We start from the raw sequence: 13,994 nt of genomic DNA, 5'->3' as shown, positions 1-13,994 counted from the left end.
AAGGTTGTGGACTTCGTCCTGGTGGATTTGGTATTGGAACATTGAATGTGTTCTGATAGAATGGCTTCTATTGCCTTTTTAACAAACCCTTTCCTTCAGATGTTGAGTAGCCCAAGCATTCTAAATCCTCGCTACTAGGGGCGCCTGGGTGGCGCAGTCGGTTAAGCGTCCGACTTCACCCAGGTCACGATCTCGCGGTCCGTGAGTTAGAGCCCCGCGTCAGGCTCTGGGCTGATGGCTCGGAGCCTGGAGCCTGTTTCCGATTCTGTGTCTCCCTCTCTCTCTGCCCCTCCCCCGTTCATGCTCTGTCTCTCTCTGTCCCAAAAATAAATAAAAAACATTGAAAAAAAAATTTAAATCCTCGCTACTCCAAGTGTGGCCCTGGGACCAGCAATATCAGCATTACCTGTGAGCTTGTTAGAAAAACAGAATCGGGGCACCAGGGTGGCTCAGTGGGTTGAGTGTCCGACTTCAGCTTAGGTCATGATCTCACAGTCAGTGAGTTCCAGCCCAGCATCAGGCTCTGTGCTGACAGCTCAGAGCCTGGAGCCTGCTTCAGATTCTGTGTCTCCCTCTCTCTCTGCTCCTCCCCTGCTTGCACTCTATCTCTCTCTGTCTCTCAAAAATAAACGTTAAAAAGAAAAGAAAAACAGAATCTGGGGCCCCACCCTAGGCCTACCTTATCAAAACTGATTTTTAACAAGGTTCCCAGGTCATTCCTTCTTACTTCTTGAAGGACCTTTCCATAATCATATAAGTATCATCATAAATACTGATATAAGCTGATTTTTATCATTCTACTAAGGTGACAGTTGAATGCCCTGGCCCTTGACTGCATCAAGGAGGTGGAAACAGGAAGGATCACATGGAAGTGGTCCTCTATTAGCTTTATGTAAACCATAGAATAAAGAACTTCTTTGATTTATTTCTGACACATTCGAAGCTGAAGATCTATGGGTGAAAACAAAGAATTTAAAAAAAAAATCAAAATAGTTTCCCATTCTAAAAAAGCTGAATGGAATTTAAGTAGAAGTGATAACTAAGATTCTAACCAGTGAGCTGAGAGGTGACAGGAGGACTAAGCCCAGTACCTATGGAAATCATAGAATCATAGAGTTGGAAAGATATCAGACGTGATCTAGTGCAAGGGCCAGCCAGAGCGGTAGTCCCTCCTACCTCACCCAATCCTATAGCTTCTTTTATTTCCCCGCTTCCCCTCATGAGGAACTGGCTCCTTTTCATCATTAGGATCCTTTTTCATCATTAGAACCCAGTTGTTACCGGAATTTTCCTTTCTTATTTTTAATATTTCCCTGAACTTCCACCCATGGGGCCCAAATTTGGCCTTGTTAGGTTGCAAGAATTTTTACTGAATCCCCTTGTTGCACAACAACCCCCAAAACCCTTGACACAGGAGTTTCATCTATCCTAAGTCCTCTCTCGACACTTCGCTTCAGACAGGCCCAATATGCACAGCTTCTGAAGTTCTCTTCATTCCAGACATTTCCTTCAGGATGCAGAATAATTTCCCAGTGTGCCAAGGGGCAAAGCAATGCCTAACACATCACCTGAGTAATGAAGACTAATTTAGAACATTAATTTTCCCTGATCCATTTCTCCATTATTGCAGCCTAATATCACATTAATGCTTCACAGCCATTTCACACTCTTGGTGTCTATTAAAAGTTTGTGGTCAATTGTAACCCTCTGATTTTTTTTTCACAGGAAGTGCTGCCAAAGTGGACATCTTTCCACCTGCCTGTATGCCAGAGCGTGTGTTCATCGCAGACCTCCCTGTGCATCGCTGCAGAGTCAGGGACCGGTCGCAAACCTCACTCTGTTCAACTATACCATGACCGTAATGATGTCGATATCACATGTGAGGTATCAAAGAACACACCTTGTCCTCCTAAACATGTGCTCCTCTTCTAAAGAACAACCTATTTATAAACTCGGGCTTTGGGGAGGACCTTAGGTGACCAGGCTATTTACCATTCTAGAAGCTAATTTGTGATTCACAGCCTTCCCTTCTTCTTACCAAGGATGCCTTCCCCGTCCCTGCTTCCAATAATTAAATACCCAGCTAATTAATTTCCTTTCCTCACACCCAGGGTGACTGACTCTTGACTTTTTTTTTTTTAACTACTGAGCAGGTCAAGAAACCCAACCCCTCCCCAGCAACCAGAGCCCCGCCTCTGCCCCAGGAGGCTGAGAGTTGAAGGCCAAGGGGGGGGGGGGCGGTTGGGGGGGGTCCCCTCCTACTCCAGGCCAGTCGGGCTGAGGAGCTCAAGCTCTGACGCCTCATTTGGTTGGACGGCCAAGGGTCACTCTAAAAATTGCTGCTGCTGGGACTTTGTCAGGTGGCTGCTGGTGGCTCCCCACCACATTTTCCTTCTCCCTCCCTCCCTCCCTCTCTCTCTCTCTCCACAGATTCCTTCCCAAGAGGAGCCTGCTGCTGAAAACTCACCATCACACGTCTGGACGCCACTTTGCACAGGAGGGTAAGGAGCTGGGGCCACGCTCTCCAATTCCTGTCTTCTAGATTCGAGGGTGCGTATGGGTGTGTGGGTGCGAGAGGGTGGCTGTGACCGCGTGCTCCCGGCTTGGGAGCAATTCACTGACTGCCGTCTACAGCGGGCGGTACCGTTCTGTGCCTGTGCCCGATGGGAAATTGGGAGCCAGAAAACTTTTTCTTGAAATGTAAGGAATGCCATAGATTAGGAGAATGCCTAGGGATAGAAATGCCTGAGAGGGATGCCTTTAAATAGTAAAATTGCTAGTCGTTTCTATTAATAATTTTAAGTCTCTAAAGCCTAATGTATTTTTTTTCTTCCTCTCTGTTTTATAAAGAAAGGAGAGACAAAGTAACATTCTTAGGTTTGGTTCACAAGGTTTAGAATTCCCTCTTCATTTTGATCAGGAACCATGTAAACATTTAGTACCTGACCCATTTAGATGAAATACAGTCCGTTTCAACTCAGTTGGTAGCACAAAAGTCAGATAAACTCTTTGAATTCCCAGAAATATTCGACTGGCAAGATAGAAACTCCCCCTATGAAAAGAAAGTATTGTTGACTGAACCGTAAGACAAGTTTTTGTTCCCGATGTACACATATGGCTATGCTGATCATACATTTTAGGTTAGAAATGAAACAGTAAAGTGGAAAACCCCCCCTCAAGTCCAACTTAACTTAAAATGGCAAGCAGCAGAGGCTGGAGTGTTTCTATTCCAGGAGTCAGTCCTGATGAGCTCGGACAGATGCAGCCACAGGAATGTGACAGGACAGGGAGAAGGCGCAGCTGATTCGCCCCTTTGGCAAGGACACATTCTGGGATCCCAGCTCATTCTGTCATGAGAGTGACAGTGACACTTCAGCACACATGGCTTTTCAGCTTGCCCCATGTGGAGTCTCTCCCAGGAGGCAAGGGTGGAGGGCAGCAGAAAAGAGAATGTTCTTAAATATAAAGTGACAACTCTTTTCTATAGTCAGCTCTAGAAGATTTTCATTTGAGAGCTGTATCAGGCCGGGACACAGTGTAATTCTTTCACAGTGACTTGCCCACTCCTTGAAGACGGTAGAATTTTGTGACTATTTCTTGTCTGACCATTCTCAGCCCAATGGTTCTGGGTCTATTTTGGGTTACGGGCCCTTTTCAGAAGATTTCATGAAATCTCTAAGCCCGCTCTACAGAAAAACACAAACACACAGGCGTAACATGTTTCATAATATTCCAGAAATTTTCATGGAATTCACGGACTCACTTGAAACCTTAGCCAGAGCAAGGTTTCCAGATAAAATACAGGATACCCAAACTACATTTGAATTTCAGATAAACCACCCAGTTTTTTGTATAAGTATGTCCCAAATATTTCAGGGGATATACTTATTCTAAAATATGATTCAAGGTTTATCTGAAATTCAAATTTAACTGGACATCTCGTATTTTTATTTGCTAAATCTGTAAATCTCCTGTCCCAGTTGGTTTATCTGTATCTGATAAAATTGATTGTAGGGTTCTGAAAAACCATATTGAGGGGAGAAAAGATATGGGACCAGACTTTGACAATTCTGGCAGCCAAAGCCAGCTGTTTCACCTTAACTCTCTGTAAACTTTTAGAACTGAGAGGTACACATGTCCTCATTTGATGGATGATTGAAGTGAATTCCTACTTGGTTGAGGTTTTGCCATACTTCCATTAGATGGTTAGAGCAAAAAGATCACCAAAACTCAATTTCCAGTTCTGTGACAACCAAAGAGACATTAATCTGAATAATTACATTTCCAACCAGTCCCACAGCCCGTATACATACAAAAGTCTAAGAAGAGATTTCAACAAAACCAAAACCAAACATTTTAGTACTAGTTCCTTGCATCCTGTGTGCGGTCTTAGTGAGTGGAATTACAATCAACTCTGCGTATGGTTTCTGTATCCTTTACACATAAAAGCCAGGCGCAATTCTCTAGCTAAGTTAAACCATATGGAATTAATATTTGTTTTTAAACAAAAAATTGATAATTTCATATTCATCCCAACACATAATAAAAGGAAGTGCTTTATTCTCTGATCAACACATTCCTGCAGGATCTCCTTGAACCTATTTCTGTTTTTGGCTTACCCAACCGATTAGAGTTTTATATCTTTACTACCCGTAACAGGATTAAGAAAGCCACAGGCTCTGTTTCTCCTCAAATTTATTTTACATTCGAAAAGGCATTTCCTTTATTTTAGTGTTTGGAGTTTTTATAACTCCATTTCGTGTTCTCTGTATCCAAATTTTTATCTTAGAACTTGGTTCTGCCTCACTTAGTCTGTGTCTTCCCATGCTGGAAAGAGCTAACTTTTCAACCTGCTACAGAGTTTAGCCTACCCTGGGTCTAAGAGAGGTGAGTATAGGGGTCAGGACTCAATCTGGGTTTGAATCTGTGCTCCACTGCACACTACATACTTGTGTGACCTTGATACGTTTTTAAACTCTCTCTGAACCTTAATTTCTTCATTGGTAAAATGAACATAATATACCCTATCTTTTAGGATTTCAGTGATGCTTAAATTTAAAAAAAAAAGTCACATCAAGTACTTAACTCAGGGCTCAGCACACAGTAAGGTCTCAATTAATAAATGATGCTAGCTATATAATTATTTTGAACAGACCTGGAAGTAACAGTTTACATTTAATACATAGTGTAGATTCATGCTTGGTGGTTTATAGTTAGGAATTAATTATGAATGTACTTAAATTTGGCAAATACGAAAGATGATGAAAACTGTGATGGCTCACATGACTGTTGCCATGTGTTCATCAGATGTTGACCACATGACACCATCGTAATAGAAATGACACCAGAGCCAAGATCTGCGGTGGACAATGGGAGGAAAGTGTGGAATTGCATCTCTAGTACCCTTCTACCTAGTTTCTAATGGGCAGCCCTTCCAGGGGACCCAAGAGGCTGCTCCGGGTAATATTGGACAGAGCAGAGACAGAAGGAGGGAGGCTATGGTGTCCATCACCAGAAAAAGAGAATTGTCTGGGGTTTCTGCACAGAATGAAGGATAGTTTGGAAGTATAGCGAGCTCTCTATAACCCTCTGCACCCTGTGCAGTCTTTCACCCAAAAAGAGAAGGGAAAGGAAAGGATTTGCAGTGCCTTCTGTTACACTTAGCTGTCCATCCCATTACACAACCTCTTCTGCTGTAACTAACTGGACCAGTTCCTCTTTCCAGTGAGTTCTACTATGGTAGGGGCTGTGTGAAAACTGCAAGTCCTAACTGTCTCAGGGAGCATGTGTGGTTCTTCCTTTCTTTGATCCTGGAGTGGTGGTGGGGAGGCCCACAGCTCCCTAGAGCCCCCCTGGGTAGGGAGGGAGAATCAAGTCTGTTGTGCTTTAAGAACAACAGAGAAACAGTCTTGAAACTCCCAGCCTAGCACACCTCAGCGAGGCTGTGCTTCTCACCATCTAGACCATGACCCCAGTCAAAGCCTTCCTAACCTCCCTCTATGGTAACCGTGGTCATTGCCCTGCCAAGAAGCCTGGACAATGTCTCAGCAGCTTGACCACAAGACACTCACTCAGTTAAAAAAAGAGAAAAACGCTTTAAAAAAAATAACAGTAATTAAAACCCTCATCCAACTGTGAGTTAATATATAATTGAATCAATGAAAGCGGAATGCTTTCAAAATTCATTGCTTAATTTCTAGGTTATACTCTAGATTACATATGAACATATGTATGCAACTCATTTGTAAAACATCTGTTCCTCACAACCACATTGTGGGGCTGTCACTGTGACCATCATCAGCCATCACTTACAGTATGACCCAGGGCACACAGTGAACATTTGTATAATTGTAGAAGAAACAGTAAAGAGTTCCTGTACAAATTGTTTCTGAATATATGTTTGCATATGACCTGAGTGACTGAGCATTTGCATTTGCAGTGACTGAGTAATATATTTTGTAAATATTCAGTTCTTTCTGATCATTCGTTGTACAGTCAGCTTGGAAGCCCAGCGCCATGACGGAATGAGTAAATAGCAGTGGATTAAATTGTTCCACTTTACCTTCACACATCTGCTCCTTAGGCTGCCCTTTTACAACTCCCTTCCTTTCAAGCTGTCCTTGCTCTTCATTTAAATGTGACTGTGAAAGAATGATGGTTGGTCACGTGGCACGGTGAGTGTATATGTGTGCGTGTGAACACATACACCCACTGTAACATCCCTGTGCCTGTACTCCCCAGCAAGGCCCCAGGGTGAGGGATCTGTAGAGTTTGTTGGAGGCTTGTCTGTCTGCCTGATGAGAACGGAGCCTCTTGGGTTTTGATCTGCCATAATGAGAAAGCTAGTCTTCTCTGCAGTAGTGCCCTGAGTAGCTGCCCTTACCACTCTTACTGACCTGTAATCCTCCTCGAATTGAGAAAAGCAGTGGCCAGAGCCCCATGCAGGGCCAATAGGAATTAGAGGAGCAGGCCCAGTGGAAAAGCATCTGTCGGGATACAGGAGCCCGTGAACATCTCTGCAGCCTAGAGGACATCATCAGAGCTTTGCCCAGCTTCAGAGCAGTGACTGACCCTCAGAGTCCTGTGAGGAGTCTTTAGGGTCCTTATTGGAGGAACATAGCCCACACTAAGAACACCTGGCCAAGTGGATACACAGCCTCACCTCCAAGGTGCACACCTAGAAAAACGATGTAGTGGCAGCTCTAGTACAGAATGATTGAATATGTGAGCATGTCTGGGAAAATATGGCCACTAGGAAGTTGAAGGCAAGCTCTGGTTTCAGTAGTCTTTTATAGTCTCCTGACGACTTCTCTCCCTCTAACTCGCCTAGAGAGAGCTTAAGAAGCCAGTTACCTGGATTTTGAGGGCTCTAAAAGACCTCTCTTATTTTAAAAATGTACATGTTAAAATGTTACCTAGAATATTAATTAAGTGATGCCTGGGTGGCTCAGCCAGTCAGGCGTGCGACTTCGGCTCAGGTCATGATCTCGAGGTTCGTGAGTTTGAGCCCTGTGTCAGACTCTGTGCTGATGGCTCAGAGCCTGGAACCTACTTCGGATTCCGTGTCTCCCTCTCTCTCTGCCCGTCCCCTGCTTGCACTCTCTCTCTCTCTTTCAAAAATAAATAAACATTTAAAAAATGTCAACAAAGAGCATGTCTTAAAAATAAATTAAATAAATAAAATAAAATAAAATAAAATAAAATAAAATTTTAATTAATAGGGGCACCCGGCTGCCTCAGTCGGTAGAGCACGCAACTCTTGATCTTGGGGTTGTGGCTTTGAGCCCATGTTGGGTATAGAGATTACTTAAAAATAAAATGTTTTTAAAATATTAATTATACTAAATTAATTGAACTGATTAATATTATTTAAAATATCATTTAAATAATAAAATTATATATACATAATAAACAGCTGACCCTTGAGCAACATGGGGGTTAGGGGAGCCAAACCCCTGCACACTCAAAAATCTGCGTATAGCTTTTGACTCCCCCAAAACTTAACTACTGATCACAAGGACCATAAGACATCACGTTTTGCTGCCATAAAAAATTTCCTGGAGAGACAGACTGTTTATGCAGAGGTGATTAGGGTCACGCAGCGTGTTAAGAGAATATTTGCAACTCTTGAGCTCACTGCAGTAGCAACAGGAGGGTGCTGCAAAATTATTGCAATTAATTTTAGGCAGTTATGACTTAATTCTGCATCTTTATGTTTGTTTACGTTTCTCTCAACTACAAATGGTGCCACACATGGTCTGTGTTTGTATGTGTATGTTTTCATAAATTTTAAATTGTTTATAATAGGTTTGTGTGTATCTTATGGTAGCAGATGATAAAATAGACTACTATCTACATACAATTTATGCATTCATGATGTACCAGACTTTTTAATTTTTTCACTATTTCTAGATTATATGGTTTGTCTGCAAGTGTTTTCAATTATTGCAAATCTCCAAAAAAACCTCCAGTGTATTTATTGAAAAAACCTGTGTGGAGGTTCAGTCCAAGAGTCAACTGTACATATACATGTACATATATGAAAGATAGATATGTATATATCTATATCTATATCTATATCTATATCTATATCTATATCTATATCTATATCTATATATAAAGGAAATTAAAAGTGGCAACAGGAGATAAGAGACGGAGGCCTGGAAGAACTTTTACTGATTTCACTAGGGCCTCAGGTCATCTTCTTCTCCCTTCCTGGAGATTTCTTAATCCTTCTTGATCGCATACTAATTTATTGAGTTCAGGCCCTTCCCAGAATCCAACAACCTTTATGTTTTGGCCTAATATGCCTGCCCACCTATCCCTCATGACAGCCATCTGAGTCTGCATGTACCATGCTGCGTCATGCCTCTCTGCTTCAGCATGAGGCATTTCCTCTACTACTAAGTTATCTTCTCTGCGCCCACCCCCCCACCCACTCCTCTTAAAAACCCTTTGTTTTGTACCAGGACCAGCAAAACCTATTATCTGCAAACCCTCCCATCCCAACACCACTTCACCAAAATAAGCCTTGTATTTGAATCCTTAGGCCCAGTCTTACAGGTTCAATCTGTTTCATGTAATTTTGTGTTGCTACATAACCGATAACCAAATGTCCCAAGTCTTCTAAATTTCTAGGGTTACCTTTATCATTCGTATCAAAATAAAAATAATCTGCTCCTCATACTGCATAATTGCACAAATTCCATTTCTCTCCCTAGGATTTTCAAAAATTCTTAGAAATGTTCATAGTTTCTAGAAACAGCCCCCTGCTTCCAGGTTGCTGTTTGCCATTTCTCATTCTGGGTCCCTGTGTATGCTTGTCCCCTGCTCCTCATGATTGCTTTTCCATAATGTGGCATCTTTCTCTGATTCGCTTCACTTCAAGGCTTAAACAAGTTACTTTCCTATTCCCAAAGACCCACAACACAATGTTGTTGATTTTTATGAAAATGATTGAAATTTTTTGAATGCTCACTTTTTGCTAGATACTCGGCTGAGTGCTGTATAGGCATTAATTTCTCATTACGTTTTCATTTGCAACCTTGCAGGCAGGCACTATTATTATCTTCACTTTAAAGACAAGTCAGTGGAGACTCTAAGAGGTTAGGTAATCTATGGTGAGTCTTACTTTGGATTAGTAGCAGAGCTGTATTTATATCACATTTCATTATCATTTAGTTTGAAATATTATCTAATTTCTCTTGTGACTTCTTCTTTGACACATGGATTATTTAGAAGTATACTGTTTAGTTTCCAAATAATGGTGGATTATTTAGATTATTATTTAGATTATTGTTTAGATTATTGTTACTAATTTCTAAATTTAATTCCAGTATGATCAGAGAATGTACTCCGTATGGCTTCAGTGCCTTTAAATTTACTGAGACATGTTTTGGGGTCCAGCATAGGGTCTGATCTGTCTTGGTAAGAGTACCATGTGCACCTGAGGAGAATTTGTATTCTGCAGTTGTTGGGTGTAATGTCATAGAAATATCAGTTAAGTCAAGGTGATTAATAACATTGTTCAGGTAATCTATACCTTTACTTATTTCTTTGCCTAGTAGTTCTGTTAGTGTCTGGGAGTTATTAATATTTTCAAGTATAATTGAGGAATTGCCCATTTCTCCTTTTAATTCTGTCACTTGTTTTGCTTCACGTAACTTTGAAAGTCTGTTATTGGGGCGCCTGGGTGGCTCAGTCGGTTAAGCCTCCGACTTCGGCTCAGGTCATGATCTCACGGTCCGTGAGTTCGAGCCCCGCGTCGGGCTCTGTGCTGACAGCTCAGAGCCTGGAGCCCGTTTCAGATTCTGTGTCTCCCTCTCTCTCTCTCTGACCCTCCCCCGTTCATGCTCTGTCTCTCTCTGTCTCAAAAATAAATAAACGTTAAAAAAAAATTTTTTTAATAAATAAATAAAACGAAAGTCTGTTATTTGCACATATATGTTTATATTTGTTATATTCTCATGATGATTTGACCTTCTTATCATTATGAAATTCCCTCTTTACCAATGGTAATTGTTTTTTATTGAAATGTATTTCACCTGATATTAACATATCCACTCCAGTCTTCTTATGTCTACTATTTCTATAGTAAATCTTTTTGTACCCATTTATTTTTTACCTATCTGTGTCTTTATATTTATAGTGAGTCTCTTGTAGACAGCATATATTTGGGTCTTACTCTTGCTTTTCTTATCCGTTCTGAGAATCTGTGCCTGTTAACTATAATGTTCTACCCACTGACATTTAATGTAATTAGTAATATAATTGGATTTAGGTTTACCATTAAATTACTTAGCGGGGGTTTTGTCCCCTCTAATTTTTGTCTCTCTGCTCCAACTTGCCTGCCTTCTTTTGAATTCCATTTAATCTATTGCTCTTTCAGCTATACTTGGCATTCTTTTTTTAATGTTTTTATTTATTTTTGAGAGAGAGAGTACAAACAGGGGAGGGGCAGAGAAAGGGGGGTCCAGGGGATCTGAAGTGGGCTTCATGTTGACAGCAGGGAGCCCAATGCAGGGCTCAAACTCACAAACTGTGAGATCATGAGCGAAAGTCGGACACTTAATCAACTGAGCCACCCAGGCGCCCCGTACTCTGCATTCTTTAAGTGGTTATTCTAGGGCTTTGCTGTCCAATACCATGGTCATCAGTCACATGTGACTATTAAACACTTTAAGTGTAGCTAGTCCAAAATGAGCTGCACTGTAAGTATAAAATACACCTTGCATTTTGAAGACTTGGGATGAATGAAGAATGTAAAATATCACATTAATAATTTTATACCAATTACATAGTGAAATGATAATATTTTGCATGTATATGGTTGAATAAACCATATTATTAAAATTAATTTCACTTGTTTCTTTTTAACATTTTAATGTCACTACTGGGAATTCTTTAATTGCATGTGTGACTCATGTTACATTTCTATTGGTCAGCACTACTCTAGAGATTACAATATGCAAAGTTAAATTCTCACAGGCTACAGAAGTTAATATTTACCATTTCACATAAAATGTAGTAACCTTGCAACCATATAGATTCACTTACCATCACCCCCACCCTTTATGCTGTAATTGTTGTATGTGCTACATCTAGAAATATTAGAAACCCTGCAAGACAATTTATCAATTTTGCTTTGAAGAGTTGTATGAATTTTAAAGAAGTTTAGAGGGAAAAAAAGTCTTTTATATGCATCCAGATATTTATCATTTCTGATACTTTTCATTCCTTCCTGATGATCTAAATTTCCACTGAGTTCCCCTTTGAGGATCTCTTTTTCCCAGAATTCCCAGCTCACTTTGCAGTGGATGTGATTGCCACAAACTGTCCTCTGGTTCTTCAATGCAGCGATGCTTTCTGTTGGAGGTGTAGCTGCCCCGTGAAGTGCCAGTTGCAATCTGCTCTTAGGCAAAAAGCCACCAACAAAACAAAACAACCCACAAAAAAACCACCCCAAAACTTTGCAAGGGTAGGGGAACTCATCCTATGCTATTTCTTTTTTCCAACTCTTGACTCCTCTACAAAATCACCCTGACTTTATTTTTTTTAAGTTTATTTATTTATTTTGAGTCTCTGAGAGAGCACAAGCAGAGGAGGGGCAGAAAGAGAGAGGGAGACAGAGAATACCATGCAGGCTCTGTCCGCACTGTCAGCACAGAGCCCAATGCAGGGCTTGAACTCAGGAGCTGTGAGATCATGACCCGAGCAGAAATCAAGAGCTGGAGGCTTAACGATCTGAGCCCCCCAGGCACCCCATATCCTGCTTTTTATACTCCCTACAGTCACTTGATAGTTTCCCCTGCTTCTCCCCCCACCCAATCCACAGCTTCCCACCCTCACCCCTAGAGCTGCTTGTTAAATTGAAGCAGTCCTTCTGTAGAGGCTGAGGTGTTCACGACAATACCAGATGATACTCCTACAGGCAGAGAGGGAGCTAGTCAGCAATTTATCAGACTTTATTAAGGATACTTGAGATTCCTCAATTAAGTGTGATATAGGAGAGTAACAATGTAAAAAAGGAAGATTTAAAACTGGCAATAATATATTATTGCTCCCAGGGTCCACTGGTCACCCTTTCCTTTGGAATTCCCTGCTGGCCCTTTGTCTCCAGAGCCCCATAATATTGCTGCTTTGTTGAAGCTAGATTTTCTCTTTTCTTCAGAAACCTCATGATTATACCCTGTCACTGAGACAAGAATGATTCAGTACGGTATACCAGTTGTTAAAATAGTGAGATCCTTCCATACAGAGTTGATCCTTCTGTATATCTGGATATTTGCTGCCCTGACCTCCCCCTGATTCCCTCCCACCCCTCCAGCCTTCTCCAAGAAGCCCCTGGGCCCCACTGTTATCCAGCAACTGATGCCTTACACAGAGTGCTCCAGGGAAGCCTCTGGAACTCAGCTCCAGAATCCATGCTATTAAGTAGGCGCCTGTGAATAGCAGGCGCCCTGTTTTATCAGTTGTTGAATATCTTAAGATATTTAAGATATCTTATATGCTACCAGTGAATACAGTAGTCACCCCTTATCCACAGGGGATATCTTCCAAGACCCCCGGTGATGCCTAAAACTGCAAATAGTACTGAAGCTTATATATACATATATATATATATATATATATATATGTATATATAAGCCTATATACATACACACACTCTATGTTTTTTCCTATACATACATACCTCAGATAAAGTTTATAAATTAGGCGCAGTAAGAGATTAACAACAATAATAATAAAATAGAATAACAACATACTATAATCCAAGCTATGTGAATGTGCTCTCTCTTAAAATATCTTACTGTACCTTACTCACCCTTCTTGTGATGCTGTGAGATGATAAATGCTTACGTGACAAGATGAAGTGAGGTTAGTGACATAGGCGTTGTGATGTAGCATTTAGGCTACTATTGGTCTTCTGTCCAGAAGGACATCATCTGCCTCCGGACCACAGCTGACCATGGGTAATGGAAAGAGAGGAAAGCAAAACCACAGATAAAAAGGGGACTAGTGTAATCATTTAATGATAGATGAACAGAATTTTTACCTTTTCGGTCTAAAACATTGATACTACTCTTCAAGTTCAGGATTTCCTCCAAAATAATGAGTGATTATAAGCCCAACATTTATGGGAATAAAAAATTGTCCAAAGGGGCTCTTCCAAGAAAATAGACCAGGCTTTTCCCAAAGACATTGGTGCTTCTACTCCAGATGGTAGAAACTGATGTTTTAAAAAAATTATTGTGTTTACCTACTTGTTGCCATTTTATACTTGTATGCCTTGTCTGTCTAACATAAATTACATATTGTATTACTCCATCACTCCCAGCACAGTGCTGCCCAGACAGCAGTAGGTGTCTGATAAGTACTTGCTGAACAAAATTTTTACATTTCCCCAGAAAAATCCATCAAGAGGACACTAACCACCTAAGTCAAAGGCATTTGAAGACTAAACTGATGCGGGTTTGGAAATCTATTTCACAAGG

At 41.0% G+C, this 13,994-nt stretch overlaps 1 protein-coding gene and 1 long non-coding RNA gene across 14 annotated transcripts in view; one reads left to right on the top strand and one right to left on the bottom strand.

Moving 5' to 3' along the window:
* Window positions 1-4,972, bottom strand: part of LOC109499709 — a 31,023-nt gene extending 26,051 nt beyond the window's left edge. The window contains exon 1 of the long non-coding RNA XR_006597844.1: window positions 2,468-4,972. This is a non-coding gene — a long non-coding RNA (uncharacterized LOC109499709). The remainder of the gene's footprint in view (window positions 1-2,467) is intronic.
* The window catches only part of KLHL31 (kelch like family member 31), a 124,692-nt gene continuing 112,456 nt past the window's right edge, over window positions 1,759-13,994 (top strand). For 10 of the 13 annotated variants that reach the window (XR_006597839.1, XR_002157150.2, XR_002157152.2 and 7 more), the window contains exon 1: window positions 2,280-2,550. The gene's annotated coding sequence lies outside the window, so the exon portion shown is untranslated. Of the gene's footprint in view, window positions 1,885-2,278; window positions 2,551-13,994 lie in introns of those variants that run through there. The other 3 variants (XM_045057655.1, XR_006597840.1, XM_006931802.4) reach the window with 3 other exon arrangements.

This window comes from Felis catus, chromosome B2, assembly GCF_018350175.1.
Source record: "Felis catus isolate Fca126 chromosome B2, F.catus_Fca126_mat1.0, whole genome shotgun sequence".
NCBI classification, from domain to species: domain Eukaryota; kingdom Metazoa; phylum Chordata; class Mammalia; order Carnivora; family Felidae; genus Felis; species Felis catus.
The sequence above is the reverse complement of the archived record's forward strand: the minus strand, read 5'-3'. Positions and strand labels throughout refer to the sequence as shown.